The 16,688-nt window shown below is 31.4% G+C and overlaps 1 protein-coding gene across 2 annotated transcripts in view; it reads left to right on the top strand.

Moving 5' to 3' along the window:
* Window positions 1-1,910: 1,910 nt before the first annotated feature.
* Window positions 1,911-16,688, top strand: part of Mp (Multiplexin) — a 908,252-nt gene continuing 893,474 nt past the window's right edge. For both annotated transcript variants that reach the window (XM_067052620.1, XM_067052619.1), the window contains exon 1: window positions 1,911-1,977. The gene's annotated coding sequence lies outside the window, so the exon portion shown is untranslated. The remainder of the gene's footprint in view (window positions 1,978-16,688) is intronic.

Below are 16,688 nucleotides of genomic sequence, written 5' to 3'. Positions count from 1 at the left end.
ACCAATATCACTATTTTTTGTTATTAATTTTACTTTCCTCTTTTATTAAGAAGCATTATTCTTATCTACTGACTTTATTATTATTATTTTCTTTTAATAAGAACATTGTATACAGTTAGGGGTGTCATTTGTATGACTATACCCCCTCATAATCAACTGTTAAAAAATATATATAATATAAGTTATATCAACCATGTAAGGCCCACCAGGCCGATCTGGTATAAAAATAAAATTAAAAAAAAAAAAAAAGAATATGGTAGAGCTTACAGGAAAGGTCCCACCCACTATTGTCCAGCCGGTAAAATTTACTCGCAACTAACCGGCGCGATACCGTACTACTTTCGACATATGACAACCCAGCAGCTTTCCGATTTCTTTTGTTCTTCTGTTTCGCTTCTGTACAGCTTTCCTCAACGTACAGACTCATTTAAATTTATTACAAAATGTATTTGATAAATAGTGTACATACATTAATATACAAAATAAAAAAAATAACGTTTAGGCTGCCGTTAGCTAACAATTTATAACATTCCATTACCAAAATAGCATAACAACAAATTATCACATACTTACAAAATTATTCTATACAACATTAGAACCATATGGACATACGCCACTCAGCTGAGGAGATCCTGTTACAATTCTGAGTATGAGCACATTTTCAGACCATTCTGATCTTTCAGTCGAAATTTATGAGATAAATCCTTCACGGTTCCTTCAATATTACAAAAAAATCATTGCACAAAGACCTACACATACTATTCAGGACAGTTGTAATAAAAATTAAATTAAATATAGCTTACTATCCTTGTTTGTGTAGAAATTAATCATCGCTCGTTTCAGAACTGATATTATTTTATTATTTACTGTGAAAATACTTTTCAGTACTAATTTTCAAAACAAACAAAAAGAAATTCATTTAAGTCCTGTTAACTATTTCAATATGATTAAGAGCTAGATTCATATTAAGAAAAATTCAATTAAACATTGATACACCAAGTTTTATTAAAATCGTTAGAGCCGTTTTCGAAAATATCTAAAAATATAATCAATTACATGGAGTGACAAAATCGGCTAACCGGGATTTTACACAAGTTGACGTCACATTCTAGGCATAAACCCGACTTAAATATCTAATTTTTGTTTTGTGTGGCTCGTTTGTGAGCAATGAGCTTCTTACATACAAATAATTTTGCGAAACCTCAAGACACGTATTAAAAAATTTACGATTGCAAATCTCCCCCTTACTATATATTCCATACATAGTAAAGTGATTGTTCCACAAAACTTTCATGCCTTGCAGGATATATGAATCTCCCAGAACAAACATTAACGACTAACAAAATAACGCTTATATCATATATCAAAATGAGTTTATAAAATTTTAAAAATGAAGAATGATACTAAAGTCAAAAGCGGGTAAGTCTTCTCAATACTAAATCTGCAAAATCAGACAATAATTATAATTATAATATGACTACGTTATGCGTAGTTAAAAGCCATTAGCAAGCTGTTTTTAAATGTGATGTTACATGAGACCTAATCTGTATTAGTCATTTCAATAAAATTTATACATAGCTGCTAATACAAATTTAAGAAATTAACATTAAAAGCGTAGTAAACCATAGCCGTTAAAAAATGTATAAATTCATTTCAAATTGTACATTTTTTTATTTTTTAAATATTTATATTTGTATTCAGTATTTACATAATGTCTCAGAAAGACTATATATTGAGAACCAAATCAGAGTTAAAGTGGAGAAAGTGTACAAAACCTCTAAAAAAGTATTACAGTTATTTATGCGTATGATATTGTACAAACATATCATTATTTGTAATCTGCAGAGTTGACTTGTTGTGTGTGTTACTTTTATAATAATTTAAAATATTAATAAATACATTTCCTTTCCAGGGTGTGGTTGCTGGTTGTCTTAGCAACGTGGCCATCGTTCTGCCTGGCAAAGTCGTATGTAGACGGTAAGTGTTTAATGTTGTTCCAAAACTAGTCATAATCTTAAGAAATAAAAAAAGAAAAGAAAAACATTATTTTATATAAAACGTAATTTTGTAATTAGTTTTACTTTTTAATTAGGTACATAATTTCACGAAAGGTTACACGTTAGTTATCTTTATTTGGTCCATGATTTGGAGGAATCTTCAAACAGTTAAGTTAAATCCTGACGTAAAGATCTCTGTGATCAGTGGATTTTTTTTTTCTTAACTCGTAACATCATTAACTTTTTATGTAGGCAGTGTAATTATGCCTTTCTCTAAGCGGTCAGTTAAAAACTGATTAACTCAAATAAACTTTATGTTTCTAGAATTTTTTTTTCTAAAAAAAACAACATAAATATCAAAATTAGTAAAAGCTGCGGACAAAAATAAAATAAAATTTTGAAATGTTTATTATAAATCTTGTAAAAATAATTATTAAAATCATTTAGCATGTTCCTTGTTTTGTTTTTACTGTATTTTTCCTGAAGCGACTTTTACATTATAAAACAGGGGTCCTCAAAGTACTGTCACGGAACCCTGGGGTAAAACAAAAAAAATTAAAATAGAGAAAAGCAAATATATAGTGCATGTCATTATTTATTTTTTTATTTTCCTACATATTCAAGTGCTTTAAGGATAATTGTTTTGACTTTTTTTTTTTTGGCTCTTTTTTTTGAGAATGAATATCAACAATTTTTTTTCCATCCCAGAAGATCTTATAGACGTACGCTCCACCGTAGTTTTTTCGAATTGAGTAAGAGCATTAGTAGGGAGAGAGGCCGATTTTGTCGCAGTACTATGATCATTTTGGGCTTTGGACCATTGCCCCAACTCTACACTGGCCACATGACAAGTGGTTAAGGTACGGTCGACGCTAGAGTCCATAGTCCAAGGTCACGTGACCAGTGGATAAGGTAGGGTTGGGGGTAGGGTCTAAAGTCCAAAAATGATCATTACCCTGGACTTGAATTGGCCTTTCCCCTCTACTAGCATCAATCATTTATATATTAAGTTTGTGTTAGGTAAGTTCCTTGTGGGCGTCTCACAATTTTTCTTCCTCATCCACCACTTTTTCCCCGGACATTTTAAGGTTTTGCGCACCTGTATAGTCACTGAAAATTGAGTATGGGGTCGCAAATTGAAAATTGCAAAATAGAATTGAGTTGATGCGACTTTGTGACTCTTTGTAAGTACGGACTTTTTTTACTCCACCCCCTTCTCGGTATTTAAGCACTAAGAAAACTCTGAAATTGTTTTCTAAATAAAAATGAAAGAAAAATACGATCTTATTGACAAAAACTTGCTTCTAACTTTTTTTTTTTTTTACTTTTGTAGTTGTTAAACAAATAAATACAATTAAATTAGAATAGTTAGTCATATTAACAAATAAGTAGCTGGGACAGAATGGGGCTAACGCCAATCAAATCAAGTTTTTATTTTCTTTTTTTGCTATTAGTCTCAAATACAGTAACTATAAGTTGTCGATACGTACAAAACAAAATTTTACACTTCGATTCTATATATTTATTTGAACGTATTAATATAATACATTACGAGGTATAACAAATGTACATATTATAGTCAATAATAAATACATAGGAGATCTCATTTATATTTTACATCGTGTCTATACATAGGATAATGATGGATGCCTAATAATATAGGGCCAAGTTAGTACGCAGGAACACCGACCATTGTTTGACAAGATATTTACAATCCATGGATTAATGCATGACCCAACCTGATTTGAATATCATTTCTGCCATCGATTAGTAGATCAACATAAAACCTCCAACGGTTATTTAATGTTTGCGTTTAGGAAGCATAAGTTCATAAAGTTAGGGAATTTTATACTTAATTATTGTATTTAGAAGGGTATCAAAACAGAAGAAATGGAATAACATAAATTATATTTATGGTAAATATATTATATAGTAATAACTAAAATCCAAAATGGAAATAGTAGCTATGTCCAAAATATTACTCATTCCACTGTTAAGGGTTTTTAATTAGTTCTTTGGAAATAGTATATTCTAACAAATATATTATAGAATAAATTTATTCTTCGATATATCGGTATCCCAATGACCAGAGCAATTGCTAAAATATTAATTTTGACTACTGAGTAGTCAAAAATGATATATTTTTTACATTTTAAGACCGTAAATTGTTTCATTTCTTTTCTAGATTAATGATCCATTTATAGGCTGTTTAATACCTTGTAAAACCGCTCACTAACATAGCTATGCAATAAAACATTATTTTATTCCTCGTCCTTAGCAATAAATTTTTAGTGGCATTCAATCTAACGAGATAAGGATTTTATGTCGTTCTTAGAATAAGAAATAGATATTTCGAAACGATGACCTTATTACGGTATGTTGTATTGATATATTATGTCATGTATATTATTATATCTATTTGGATGTATTTTTCATTCTCTCTTCGGAACCAGTGAATTAATTAGAAAACATCTTACATATATTTCGGTACTATTGACTCATTTTCTTGCTCTCAGGAGCGATGGATTTTGACAAATGTTTTATCAAATGAAAGAGAATATCATGGAGAAGTAACCAATCTCAATTTCGATTCCTAAATTCCTACTGGAAACGCTCTAAACTTCCCATTCACTACAAAAAATTAGTATACAGTATGATAATCAAACTTACTTGGAATCCACACATAAAAGACGGAAACGAGAAGAAACTGCTCGTAGATTTCGATTGCTACAACACCTACTTGACAAACGTTCTAAACTTCCCATTCACTACAAAAAATTATTGTACACTATGATAATCAGACCAATTTGGACATATGGAATTTAGCTCTGGGGCTCTACCAAACCATCAAATTCCTCCCGCATCCAATCCTTACAATCCAAAATCCTACGTAAAATCCTTGATGCTCCTTATTACATTACAAATAAACTCATTCACAAAGACCTTAACATCCCATTCGTTGCAGATTTGTCCCAAAACAGATATGCGTCTTTTCATTCCAAACTCCTTACCCATCCTAACCTATTAATTCTTAATCTTTCATCCTTAATAATCCCTGATAATCCTCCGAGGCGTATGAAAAGAAGATGGCCACGGGACCTTCTAATTTAAATTAATGCTTGAAGAACCACCAGTGGTTCCTTCACAAGATTTTCAAGTGTATATGAAACATATTTACTTATTGTATTTATTATTTGTACAGTTGTAAATCACATCAAAAATAAATTTAAAAAAAAAAAATTCCTACTGGAACTTACATAAAGATCATTAAAAAATTTGAGGGATTTCAGAACTCTGATAGAGGTAAGTATGCGAAACGGGACGGTTCAATTTGGGATTTACAGATTTCGATGAAGACATCAATACTCAGATACTTTCCTATAGGGAAGTTGGACCTTGTGTTTTAAAGCCTATAAATGAAAGCTTTTTTAGATAGTGTACGAATTAGGCTTGGGTCAAACCTAGGGTTAGCTTCTGCAGGGCCATGTTTGCCATCTGATACTTGCTGTTTAGTTCTTTATTTGCCTATGGGTCTTATTTCGTAAGAGCTTGCCATCACTTGATGAATGAAATGTTATTAATTTCATTAAATAACGTTTACGGTATCGTTAACAAACTATTCTGAAAATTAATGTTTACAGATTTCCTTGATAATTTTATCCAATTAGGCACAAATTTACCCTATTTACCATAAATAGGATGAATAAACTATTTATTAGAATCTGACCGGCGGTTGTGCAAATGGCTTTTAGTTTTGATGGCTCTAATTATTGTACTATGTATTGCGAATGTTTTGAAAGAAGTCGGGCTCAAGATGCTGAAAATGAATGGGTTTAGTCTGTCCGTCTGTGCACGTATAACGACATTTTAAACTATAATGATAATGATATGATATGATACAGCATGTAGAGAAACAACTCAGTAGTAGAACTCTGAAAACATTTTACAATATAAGGTCACGAGGCCATCTTTTCAGCCACCTCGTAGGATTGCCAGGAATGGAAGAGGAAGCGAGGTTAGAAACTAGGGGGTTTGAGTGGTTAGGGAGTTTATAATGGAAGGAATGATATCGGGTTCGGGCTAGATCGGTTATATAAGGAACATTTAGGTCTTTATGGATGGTTTTATTAGTTAGGTAAGATTAAAAAAAAAATCAATTACCCAAGATGGCTCAGGCTAGAATGGAATGCTTCCAAGACTGAGAAAAATCCCATGATTTACCGATACCTATCGGTACAAAACTCATTAAAAATACGTCATTATTAGCTAAAAGTTTCTGATTAGAATTGAGGAATTGTTGAAACGTCCTTCCTTGTTTTAATACAATAATTAATTTTTCCAAACGCAAAATCTCATGATACATTATTAAGCTTTTGACGACAGGTTTTGAATAGCTTATATCAAACTCACTGGTTTATTAAACTGTGAAACGATCCATCACAAGAACATGTGGTGAATGTCTTAAAATATCGCAATAACAAATATTCCCTATTTTCTTCAATAACATGAAAGAATTTTTTTTTTCATTAAATTGGATATTATCAGACATTTTTTTAAGGCAACTAGTAAATTCGTTGAAAAAATTGTTTGCGTTAGTTTTGGTGACTTACCTGTCTGGTTTGTTTTTACTAATCGTATCGTACTGAATATTACGAGAGAAATTGCTTCTGATTACTTTTCAGTTAAATGAAACTCAAAATTTTATACTCTGGCGGGCCAAAATTAAAAACGCATGTGACAAACTTGCCCACCCTTGTTATACCCGATAAGGGAAATCGATTTAGGATATTGGTAGCTATATGTTCCTCTATTGAATAAACGTGTCATTGGGCTTCTAGACTATTAGTACTTTATCATGAAACACACGCTTGAACCCACCTACCAAACTTTTTTTTCGATTGGCTCTGCGGACCTTAAACATCCTTAATCGAGCATTCTTCACGCCTGATCATAGGCTACAACTTCCCAGTTTGCTGCATGAAGCTCTTTCGCATCTTTGTTAATTTTGTCTATTCATCTGGTTTTTGCCTCCCACTTGGTCCCTTGCCTACTGTACTGACAATTATCGTTGTGTAGAGGCATCCTGATAGAAGTAGTGTAATAACTAATTTCCATTCAGTTCAAATAATTTCTTAGTTCAAATTGAAAACCTCTAAATCACATTTGAAATATTGAGAATTTTCTCAATGTTTTTTTTTCTCAAAGAGCCTGTAAAATATTTTATGTAACTAATCTATTTATCAATAGAGAGAACAGAATGACTTTCGCAATGTCTTGAAAAACAGTTGTTTTTTCCGCCTTTCAACCACTGTTGAAACCACTCTCTTCTTTTTCTTTTGTTTTTGATTTCTACGTCTAACGTAATATCTTAGAACGTAAAACTTCAAATTTTGAGAAGATTGATTTGATTTTATTACAAAGGTTCGCTATGGAAATTCATTATTATTACTAATTAATAAATTATCATTATTAATTATTCAACACAAGAAACATATCAGAGAGGTAACGATTTACATAAGTATAGTATTTATGAGATTAAGTCATATTTTATTAAAATATTTTCTCAGAGATAAGATTATTTAGAGCCTCCTTGGATTACTACAGAGTGACACCCCAGCCGGGAGGCGGCCGAGTGTTAACGAAGGGTATCCATGGAGACAGCCCTCAGGATCTGGGGGCAATTAGTGCACAGCTCTTCGTGCATAATGCATGAGAACAGGAGGATTTATAGTGTGCTTGGATCCGATCTAGGTGTCCGAGGTGGCAAAGAACGAGGCTAACTCCAGGGGTCAATTATTTAAAAGTGTCGGGCCTAGTAGCAGTTTATAATTACTAAAAGTACGCAGTACTATAATAAAAAAAAACTTTAATTACCTATTTAAAAAGGGAAGGCTCAAAAAGTAATAATTTGTAATAAATGTTAATAATTTTTTCTTGTAGTAGAAGGGGAGGGTAACGTGTAGCCGAGGAAAAGAAAAGTTCGGATAGCACAAACTTTAATCAAACATAACCAAAACTATTATATTGACAGAGAACTGCCAATTACGAGAAGTTGGCCGAATCTGTGTTTTCCTTTATACTCTTTCGGCACTAAATGAAATTATAATGGAACATTGTTACTAATCATTGTTTAAAAAATATTTCATTAAACAAAAAAATTTTTAATAACGATACAAAGTATTTGTCAGCTTAAAAAAAAAAAAAAAATGTGAGGTAACCCAATATTCAGATATCCACCGTCAATATACACGGAAGATTTCCAAGAAGATAAATATTGTTCAGATAGCTATATTGTTTATTTTTAGTTGTTATATTGAAGTCCTGTCTGAGCAAGTTATGGGGTTGAATATATAGGGGAGAGGGGAAGAATTCGCTTATAACCGTGTTGAAAAAACAAAAAAAAATTTCCTGATCGATGATCCTCAAATAAAAATGCTAAAAATTATTACACGTAGATTATTATTTAAATTAATCATTTATTCTTGTTTTATGTGATTAATTCCAGTTAAAAAATAGTCTAATATGCAAGTAACTGACAAGCAAGTGGAAAGTACAAAAACTAGGACTATTGATAATATAATATTTTATGACTGGGAAAGATTCCTTAAAATTAGGAGGGCATTAAATAACAAAGATGAACTGCATGTCTAAATTGTCGTCTAAAATACAGAAAAATTCATGGAGCCAAAAAAAAAATAAACATATTACAAATAAACATATATTATAAAAATATATATATTACTTTTTCGTTCATATCTGTTCATTGGCAAACAGTATGCGAGGACTTGTAAACAAGAAACGCCGTGATGCTTAATTACAGGAACCAAAAACTGTTTAAAACATATGCACAGGCACTACTTCTAGAATTAATTTTACTACTTTTATTGAAAGTATTTATTATAATAATTTTACTACTTTATGGATTAATTCAACAACCATTTGATTATTCTGCTTATCAACTCCGAACAGGAAATTCTTCCCCTTTTGAAGACAAAGGACCATCTGGATCCGACATGAAGATCCAGAATCCACTTTAAGAATACACAAACATCTGTACTCCCGACTAATTAGCGAAGGAATTCTCAACTTTCCGGCTTCAAACTTCTACAAAGAAAGGAAATTCTAAGTCTATAGCTTACGCGGTTTCCTTCAGAGGTCTTTCACCTCGAATAGCATTCTACAATTTTGTGGCTTTACAACAGAGGCGTAGGAACGGCTGCTGGTGAGGGGCGGAGGTTCAAACAGGACATGCCCTGGGCACTGAGACTCAACGGGCCCCAGATCCTTCTCGTTTTTTTTCTGTATTTATTTCCGAGAACTAATTCCTATAATTCAAAAAGGAACTTGTAGTGATAATGATTATGTAACAAATAGATGAATGAACAAAGATTTGCTAAGTTTAGGACTGATATATTATTAGATATGTGACTAAATGTTTGGGAAGTAACGTGGCGACACACCCTGACCTTCCACATGAACAACATTAGAAATTAAAAAGCAACTATTTCTAAACTTCCTTGTACCTCCTAAAAAAACAAAACAAAAAACATTCATTTCATGTTTATTGCAGTAATTCTTATATGACTAAGATGAACAATTGAATCCCATATAAAACTATAGATCTTCAGTTTTGTGCCTTAGTGGTAACTCAATTTTGTTTGTTGTTGAACCTACCCAACATTTTTGTACATCTCTTTCAAAAAACGCCATTTCCGTAATAACCGTAATCCGTAAACAAAGTAAGTGGGAAAAAAGCACACACACATGAGTGAAGGGCCGGTGAATAATGAGAATTGAAGCGGCTATTGACAGAAAAAGAACAAAAAAATACATAAAATGGGGAAACTATACTAAAAAAAAATAGGAAAAGCAAAATCCACCATACATAAACACTTAAACTTGTAAAGGAAGTCAAAGATAAATGGCAATCTTTGTGGAACGAAAGCCCAATGAGTAAATTAAAAATTATTAAAAAGGATGTCAAGCCCTGGGGTACCTTCAGCCGTAAATGCCGTAGAGAGGAGGTTGTAATAACCAGGCTGAGAATAGGTCACACGAGGGTGAGTGAGCCCTTATCTTATTCCAAAAGAGGCGCCTCCGAACTGCCTGTATTGCAATAACAATTTAACAATAAGCCATATTTTCCAATGATGCCCATATTTTACACCAAACCTCAATAGCTTAGGACTAAACCAAGATATCTCAAAAACCCTTGAAGACGATGATAAGGCAACAGAATTGGTGTTTCAGTTTTTAAATCACAAAATTTACTGACAAAAATATAACTTGATCGGACGGGAAAAAAAAATAATAATAATAAAATAAATAAATAAAATAATAAATAATCAAAATAAAAAATTAACGAATATTAGCAAAATTAAATAAAATATAAATGGCGTTAATGACCAATGAACAAACAAACCAACAAACTTGAAGCAATCAATCAAATCTCAATCTAATTTTCAATAATTGTTATACATTGTTTAAAGAATTAAATTGAAAAAAAAAATTATATAGGTGATTCTTATATAATTAGATCATTCAATGTCAAGCGTATACACAATATAACACATCCTGGTGAAAAACATATTAATGTAAAGCTAAAAAAAATCACCAGTGTCTCCAAGTTTCATCACGTTTTGAAATTAAATATTCAGAATTAATTAATGTGATCCAAATTAAACTTTCATGATTTCTGCTTTCGAAGTGTGAAGATATTTATTTTTTTCCATTACCTCTATTATTTTCTGTGTTCAGTCCACGGGAGTATCATTCGTTTAGTTGTTATATCGCTGGAATATATGTTCATAAGGACTAGAGAAGGCGGATGGATATCATATGCCACTATGATATCCACGTAACCCCAGTACCACCTAGGTTGTAAGCGGAGAATTAGACGCCAATAGGGCGAACGGGAGTGGGGGCGTGCTGTTGAGTGTGGAGGAGCCTTCTTGATTCTTTTTGAAACCACGGCCAACTTAGTGATGTCTGGCAAAGAAGTCAGTACCGAGTTTGGTAGACGGCGCAGCGCAGAGAATGGCCACCTTTCTTCGTTGAGCAGCAGTGGCTCACCATCCATCAGGTGACCCATAACATATCGGGCAGAAAGCAAGTAACCAGTCACCCAAGTAAGAACTTTTCTACAAACACAAATGGCGACCCTCATCACATCATAGTTCACCAATAGACCAATTTTTCCCCCATATCTAAATTCTTACTTACCTAACTAACATTATTGTATTCTTTTCGGCCTCCCTCTTCCACCTGTTATTTTGCTTTATTTTAATATATATTCTCTCAACATTACTTTCTCTCTAACTAAACTCCCTTCTGGTATGGAACACTTAAAAACTAGACTTGGATCTAATTCCTTCATAGCTTAAAATTTGAGGAAGGTCCAGTCAAAACATTCAGAGTAGAGCAGGAAAAAAAGTTTGGTGAAAATAATATATGAAATATACTTATTTATAGAATCAGTTACTCAGTCCTATGGGTTGGGGAGCCCTCTGTGGTCCATCCAGCTTCAGAAAGTGGGTATACTTAATTGGGTTAAAATATGGCGGTCGAGCGTGATTCTGATCAAATGACCTCGGTCCTCAACCGTTGGTCTAGTAAAAGTACTGCACCCCTGACTCCTCATGGGGTTTAGGGGTACAAATTTAATTTTTTTTTTTTTTAAAATAGTCTCTACTTTAACAGTATCTTTCCATGTTTCGTCCTATTTTAGAATGTTATCCTGTTCATTGAATCTAAAAAACTAATATTAATGCATTGGAAACTGTAAAAATGCATTTTCTAAGTTTTTTTTTTGTGAAATAGGTACGTTTGGGGAAGCTCCATTTGACTATTTACCTGAAATTCTTGGTCTTGATAAACGTTCATCCAACGATTTATTGATTGTGTGATATAATTTTTGTTTATAAACTCTTCAATAATATTGTCGTTTGTCCTGGTCTCTGATGTTTCGACATTCATGTTCCTCCTCTACTGACCATGCAACATTTACCCCTTGGTATAAACTCACACAAACGAAATTATATTTAAGTTATATAAGTTTTTTATTTTACCAAGAACGATTCATAATGGCAACTCATTACCAAATTATATATTATATAAATTATATTGATTTGTGTAAAATAAAACTGTTTTATTTTATTTTTTATTGTTATCTAGATAATATTAAGTTTTCAGTTATATTAATTATCTATTTTATAAATTGCATTGAATAAACATATAAAATAATACATGTAATATATTATATTCGATTTATACACTTGTTTATACTAATTTTTATATGTAACTGGGATTATTCCTTATAAATAAATAAATAAAAACGGAATACTAACAGTATCAGGGAAGATATAGAGATTGAAGGAAGTGTTCAAGAAATAAAAGAAAAAATAAGTAAAATAAAAGTATATAATTAGAACATGGAGCCTAAATGTTATAGATTTCTGACAACCTGATACTTTGTTCATTCAAATACAATTAGAGAGTAAGAAGTGCTCGAAGTTGAGTACACAGCAGAGCACGGGCAGCTCAAAGCCTCTCAGCCCTCGAGGAGCAGCTCGATGATTGCCTCGGAAACAAAGGCACTGCAAATTAGAAGGTGTAAAATCCAACTCCTCCCCAACTCCCCTGTAGCAATAAACCGGAGGAAGAGTATCCTCTTTGAGATCTTCTTTTATCTGAGATATTGCCTTCAAAACTGTATTCTACTTCTTTACCAAAGCTACAAGTAAAAACGGGGAAATAAGAAAACAAATTCGTTAATCATTCAGAATCAATAATAAACCGTCAATCGATTTTCTGATGCCTTTTTGATCCGAAGTTAGGTATTCGGAACAATATTAAAACAGTGGGATGGGCACCAATATATTATCTGAACGTAGGTATCATAGATCAACGATGTGGAATAAGTTTACTATTTTATTAAACAAACGACTTTGTTTAATCTTAACATTAGTTACAATGTCATTTTAAAAGGTACCCATAATTCTATATTTTGTTCTGAATTAAAATATTTTACTGTAACCGATATTTCCTTAAAGTATCCCTCTAGCACTATCGTTATGTTATGACCAAGAATCTTTCTTTGTTTTTTAATTATATTATTAATTTATTTTCCTTATACTTTTATATACTATATATATATATATTTATATACTTGTTTGAGAGTGGTTTAGTTTCTTTTTAAAACAATTTTGATCCTTTTTCTCTCAACTTTATTTTTTTTCAAACATCCGACGTTTCGACCACTCAGGTCATTCTCAAGGATTCCTACAAACAGCTCCTTTTAATTACTTTTATAACAAATTTCCTTCACTTACATACTGATTTCTTTGGTCTTACCTTATTTTGTTTTCATTTTTTTCTTTAAAATTCTTAAATGCCGGCTAATTGCCTTTGTCCCATCTTTAAATCATTAATCATTAAAATAATATCACAATAACATTATAAAATCTTTTGTCTTTCTTTTAAAAAATAGATTCCTACTTACAAATTCTTCTATAAAATTATTTCCCAAATTTAAAACTTTTATTAACCACTTTTATGTTCATTTACAAACTCCAAACAGAACCTACCTTCAACAGGTTAGGACACTGTTATCATCTTATCATATAACATAATTTTTTCTTTAAATATTAATTTACATTTTCAATTTAATTTAATTAACATTTATTCTTAATTTTACGGCTTTCACCATAAACATACCATATCTTTCTTTGTTTTTTAATTATATTATTAATTTATTTTCCTAATTTTTTTTAAATATTTATTTATTGTTATTTATAACTGTACATTGTAATACATTTAGTAAACCTGATCTAAGTTAAATTGGAGCGTTACAGGCGTGTAGAGAAACTATCCATTGGTAGCCCTCTAATGACATTTCACATTAGCTGGTCTCGTGGCCATCTTCTTTTCAGCCGCCTCGGAGGATTGTCAGGAATGGAAGAGGATGCAAGGTTAGAAACTAGGGGGTTTGAGTGGTTAGGGAGTTTATGATGGAAGGAGAGATATCTGGTTCGATTGGTTACATAGGGAACATTAAGGTCTTTTTCCTGATTTTTAATTCTTTTTTTTTTTTTTAAACACAGCGAGTTAAATATGATATTGAAATTAAAATACTTTAAAGTATAGGACATTATTAATATTTTTATAAAGGACGAAATATAGAGTTATGGATAATTATGAAAATGACATTGTAACTATTTATGAGATAAAAATAATCTATTATGTATAAAGTAATATGCTCAAACAAAGGTGTTTATTTTATAAAATGGTAAATGTACTTCAGACCGTTAATCCTGAAGAAGAAGAAGGGCCAGAAACGTTGATGAAAAATATATGAAATAAAGTTATTAATTGGAATGAGTTTTGACAAAAATAATTAATGCAATGAGAAGAAAAACTAGTCTGAAAATATTTTACATACTATTTAACAATTCTGTCTTATAGTGTTTAAAATCATCGTTGAAATTATTAGATTTGCACTAATTTTTTTTAATGATGAAAAATAAAACAAACACCTAACACGGTACTAAACTTACATTGAGGTTCAGTCAAGAAAGCAGGAATAATTATAATTTAATATCCTGATAATTAAAAGGCAATAACAATAATTTAAATAAATTGTTTAAACACACTTGTTTCGTTTAGTGGGTCGTGGAGACTGAAAAAAATACCTTCATACTGCTTTATTTTCTAGTTGGAAAAATGATATGCATATTGTTCTCCAACCAGCATTTTTTTTAGAGTATCATAAAGGAAAAATCTATACGTTAAAGATTTTTTTTATTACAAATTTTTAAATTTGAAATGATTAATTAAATGGGATCAAAGACGTGGGATCACCGATTTAAATCATTTTTTTGTGATTCTAGGTCAAAAAATATCGAACACGTGTCGGATGGTTCTTGCCAATAGGCTTAAGGAGCAGAGAATAAAAATATTAAAACATTTTCTGACATTTTTATATTATTTTAAAACTTTGAAAACACACGGACTCAGCCCTCAAATCAGTCTTATATACATGAAGTTTGTTCGATTTTTTATGTACATTTTATAAATAAATGTCCATTATTATTATGGATAAACGTTTTTAGTATTCTGTCATTTCTTAAACCTAAAATATCCCTTTTAAGTCTTTTATTCACGTTTAAGTGGCAGTTAACTAAATCACAGAAAGAAGCCATTTTCCATTTGAAAAGAACCATAAGTAGCTGAACAATTATTGTTCTTAACATTCCAGAACGGATATTACAAAGGAGGCTGGGCTCACGGTAATTGGACAGACCGATCTCCGTCGAGAGCCTAATGAAAAACTTTGTCCAACTTCCTTTCGATATTTCCTCCTTTGACAGCCTCTCAGTCCATGTCACCTGCAGTTTGGTCATTACTCAGGTCAAATGACTTGCATATTTTAGTGAAAAAATACATATCGTAATTCATTAATTATTATATAAAAACATTAAAAAATTTTAAATGATTAATTAGTTAATAGAAACGTCATTGAAGTGAATTTTCAAAAGTACAGTCGCAATAAACATGATTATAGCTCATGCTAACAATCGATTATTGGATTTTTACTTGCCTTGAAGGAAGGGGTATAATGAAGGGGTAAGCTTGGAGGAAAAGTGAAGCGAGAAAGGTTGATTTATGACTCCATGGGCGTGGCCGAAGAGTACGAGACAATCACTGGCTGCTTTCTGTTTCAGTTTAGAGTACCTCATTACGTCGTTGTCTTTGTTACAGCACTTATGTTTTGAAGGAGAGTGGGAGGTTAAATTGTTTCGATTTCGAGACGGAATTAATCTTTTACGCGATCTTATCTTATGTCTTTAAAAGCATAAAATTCGTTTAAAATATTTGAATAAAAATTCCCGGTCTAACAATGTCTATTTTGTGGTCTGAGAATTTTTATTAAAATATTTTAAACGAATTTTATACATTTAAAGACATCAGATAGGATCGCGTAAAAGGTTAATTCCGTTACAAAATTCAAACAATTTAACACAAAATGACCCCACATCTTATTCATGGAGTAAAATTATTGCTAATTCGGTAGGCTGGTAATTTCCTGTTTCAGAAGATTCTCTCCCAGTATTGAATAATTTTTATATCAGGCGCCCAATATTCATTTTTTTTGTTCATGAACGGATCCCATTTAATTAGCTAAATCGAAAAAAGAACACTGATCCATATACCGAATCATATAGGCAACTAATCTTATAATCTATATTATATGTCACGTACCAAGGAACACCTTACTTAAATATAAACTTGTAGCTTCTCTTAGTAATATTTTCGGTTGATAAATGCTCCATTTTTCTTTCACTTATGTATATATGGAATATTTAGTAAGGGGAAGTTCAGCCTAACTCAAAAACGAAAAGTCGTAAGAAACTGAAATTACATATTTAGGACTCGTGCATGCTTAAGATGTTACACCAACTTTTCCGTTAATATAAGCAACGAGAAGAGCCACTCTGATGAATCGATTTTACACTTTTTCGGAATTTTCCCCCAAAAAACTGGAACGATTTAGAATAAACTCGCTAAATCAATATATATATATATCTTTCTTTGTTTTTTAATTATATTATTAATTTATTTTCCTAATTTTTTTTAAATATTTATTTATTGTTATTTATAACTGTACATTGTAATACATTTAGTAAACCTGAT

The sequence above is a fragment of the Halyomorpha halys genome, unplaced genomic scaffold (assembly GCF_000696795.3).
Source record: "Halyomorpha halys isolate HHAL.00 unplaced genomic scaffold, Hhal_1.1 Scaffold226.1, whole genome shotgun sequence".
In the NCBI taxonomy this organism is placed as follows: domain Eukaryota; kingdom Metazoa; phylum Arthropoda; class Insecta; order Hemiptera; family Pentatomidae; genus Halyomorpha; species Halyomorpha halys.
The sequence above is the reverse complement of the archived record's forward strand: the minus strand, read 5'-3'. Positions and strand labels throughout refer to the sequence as shown.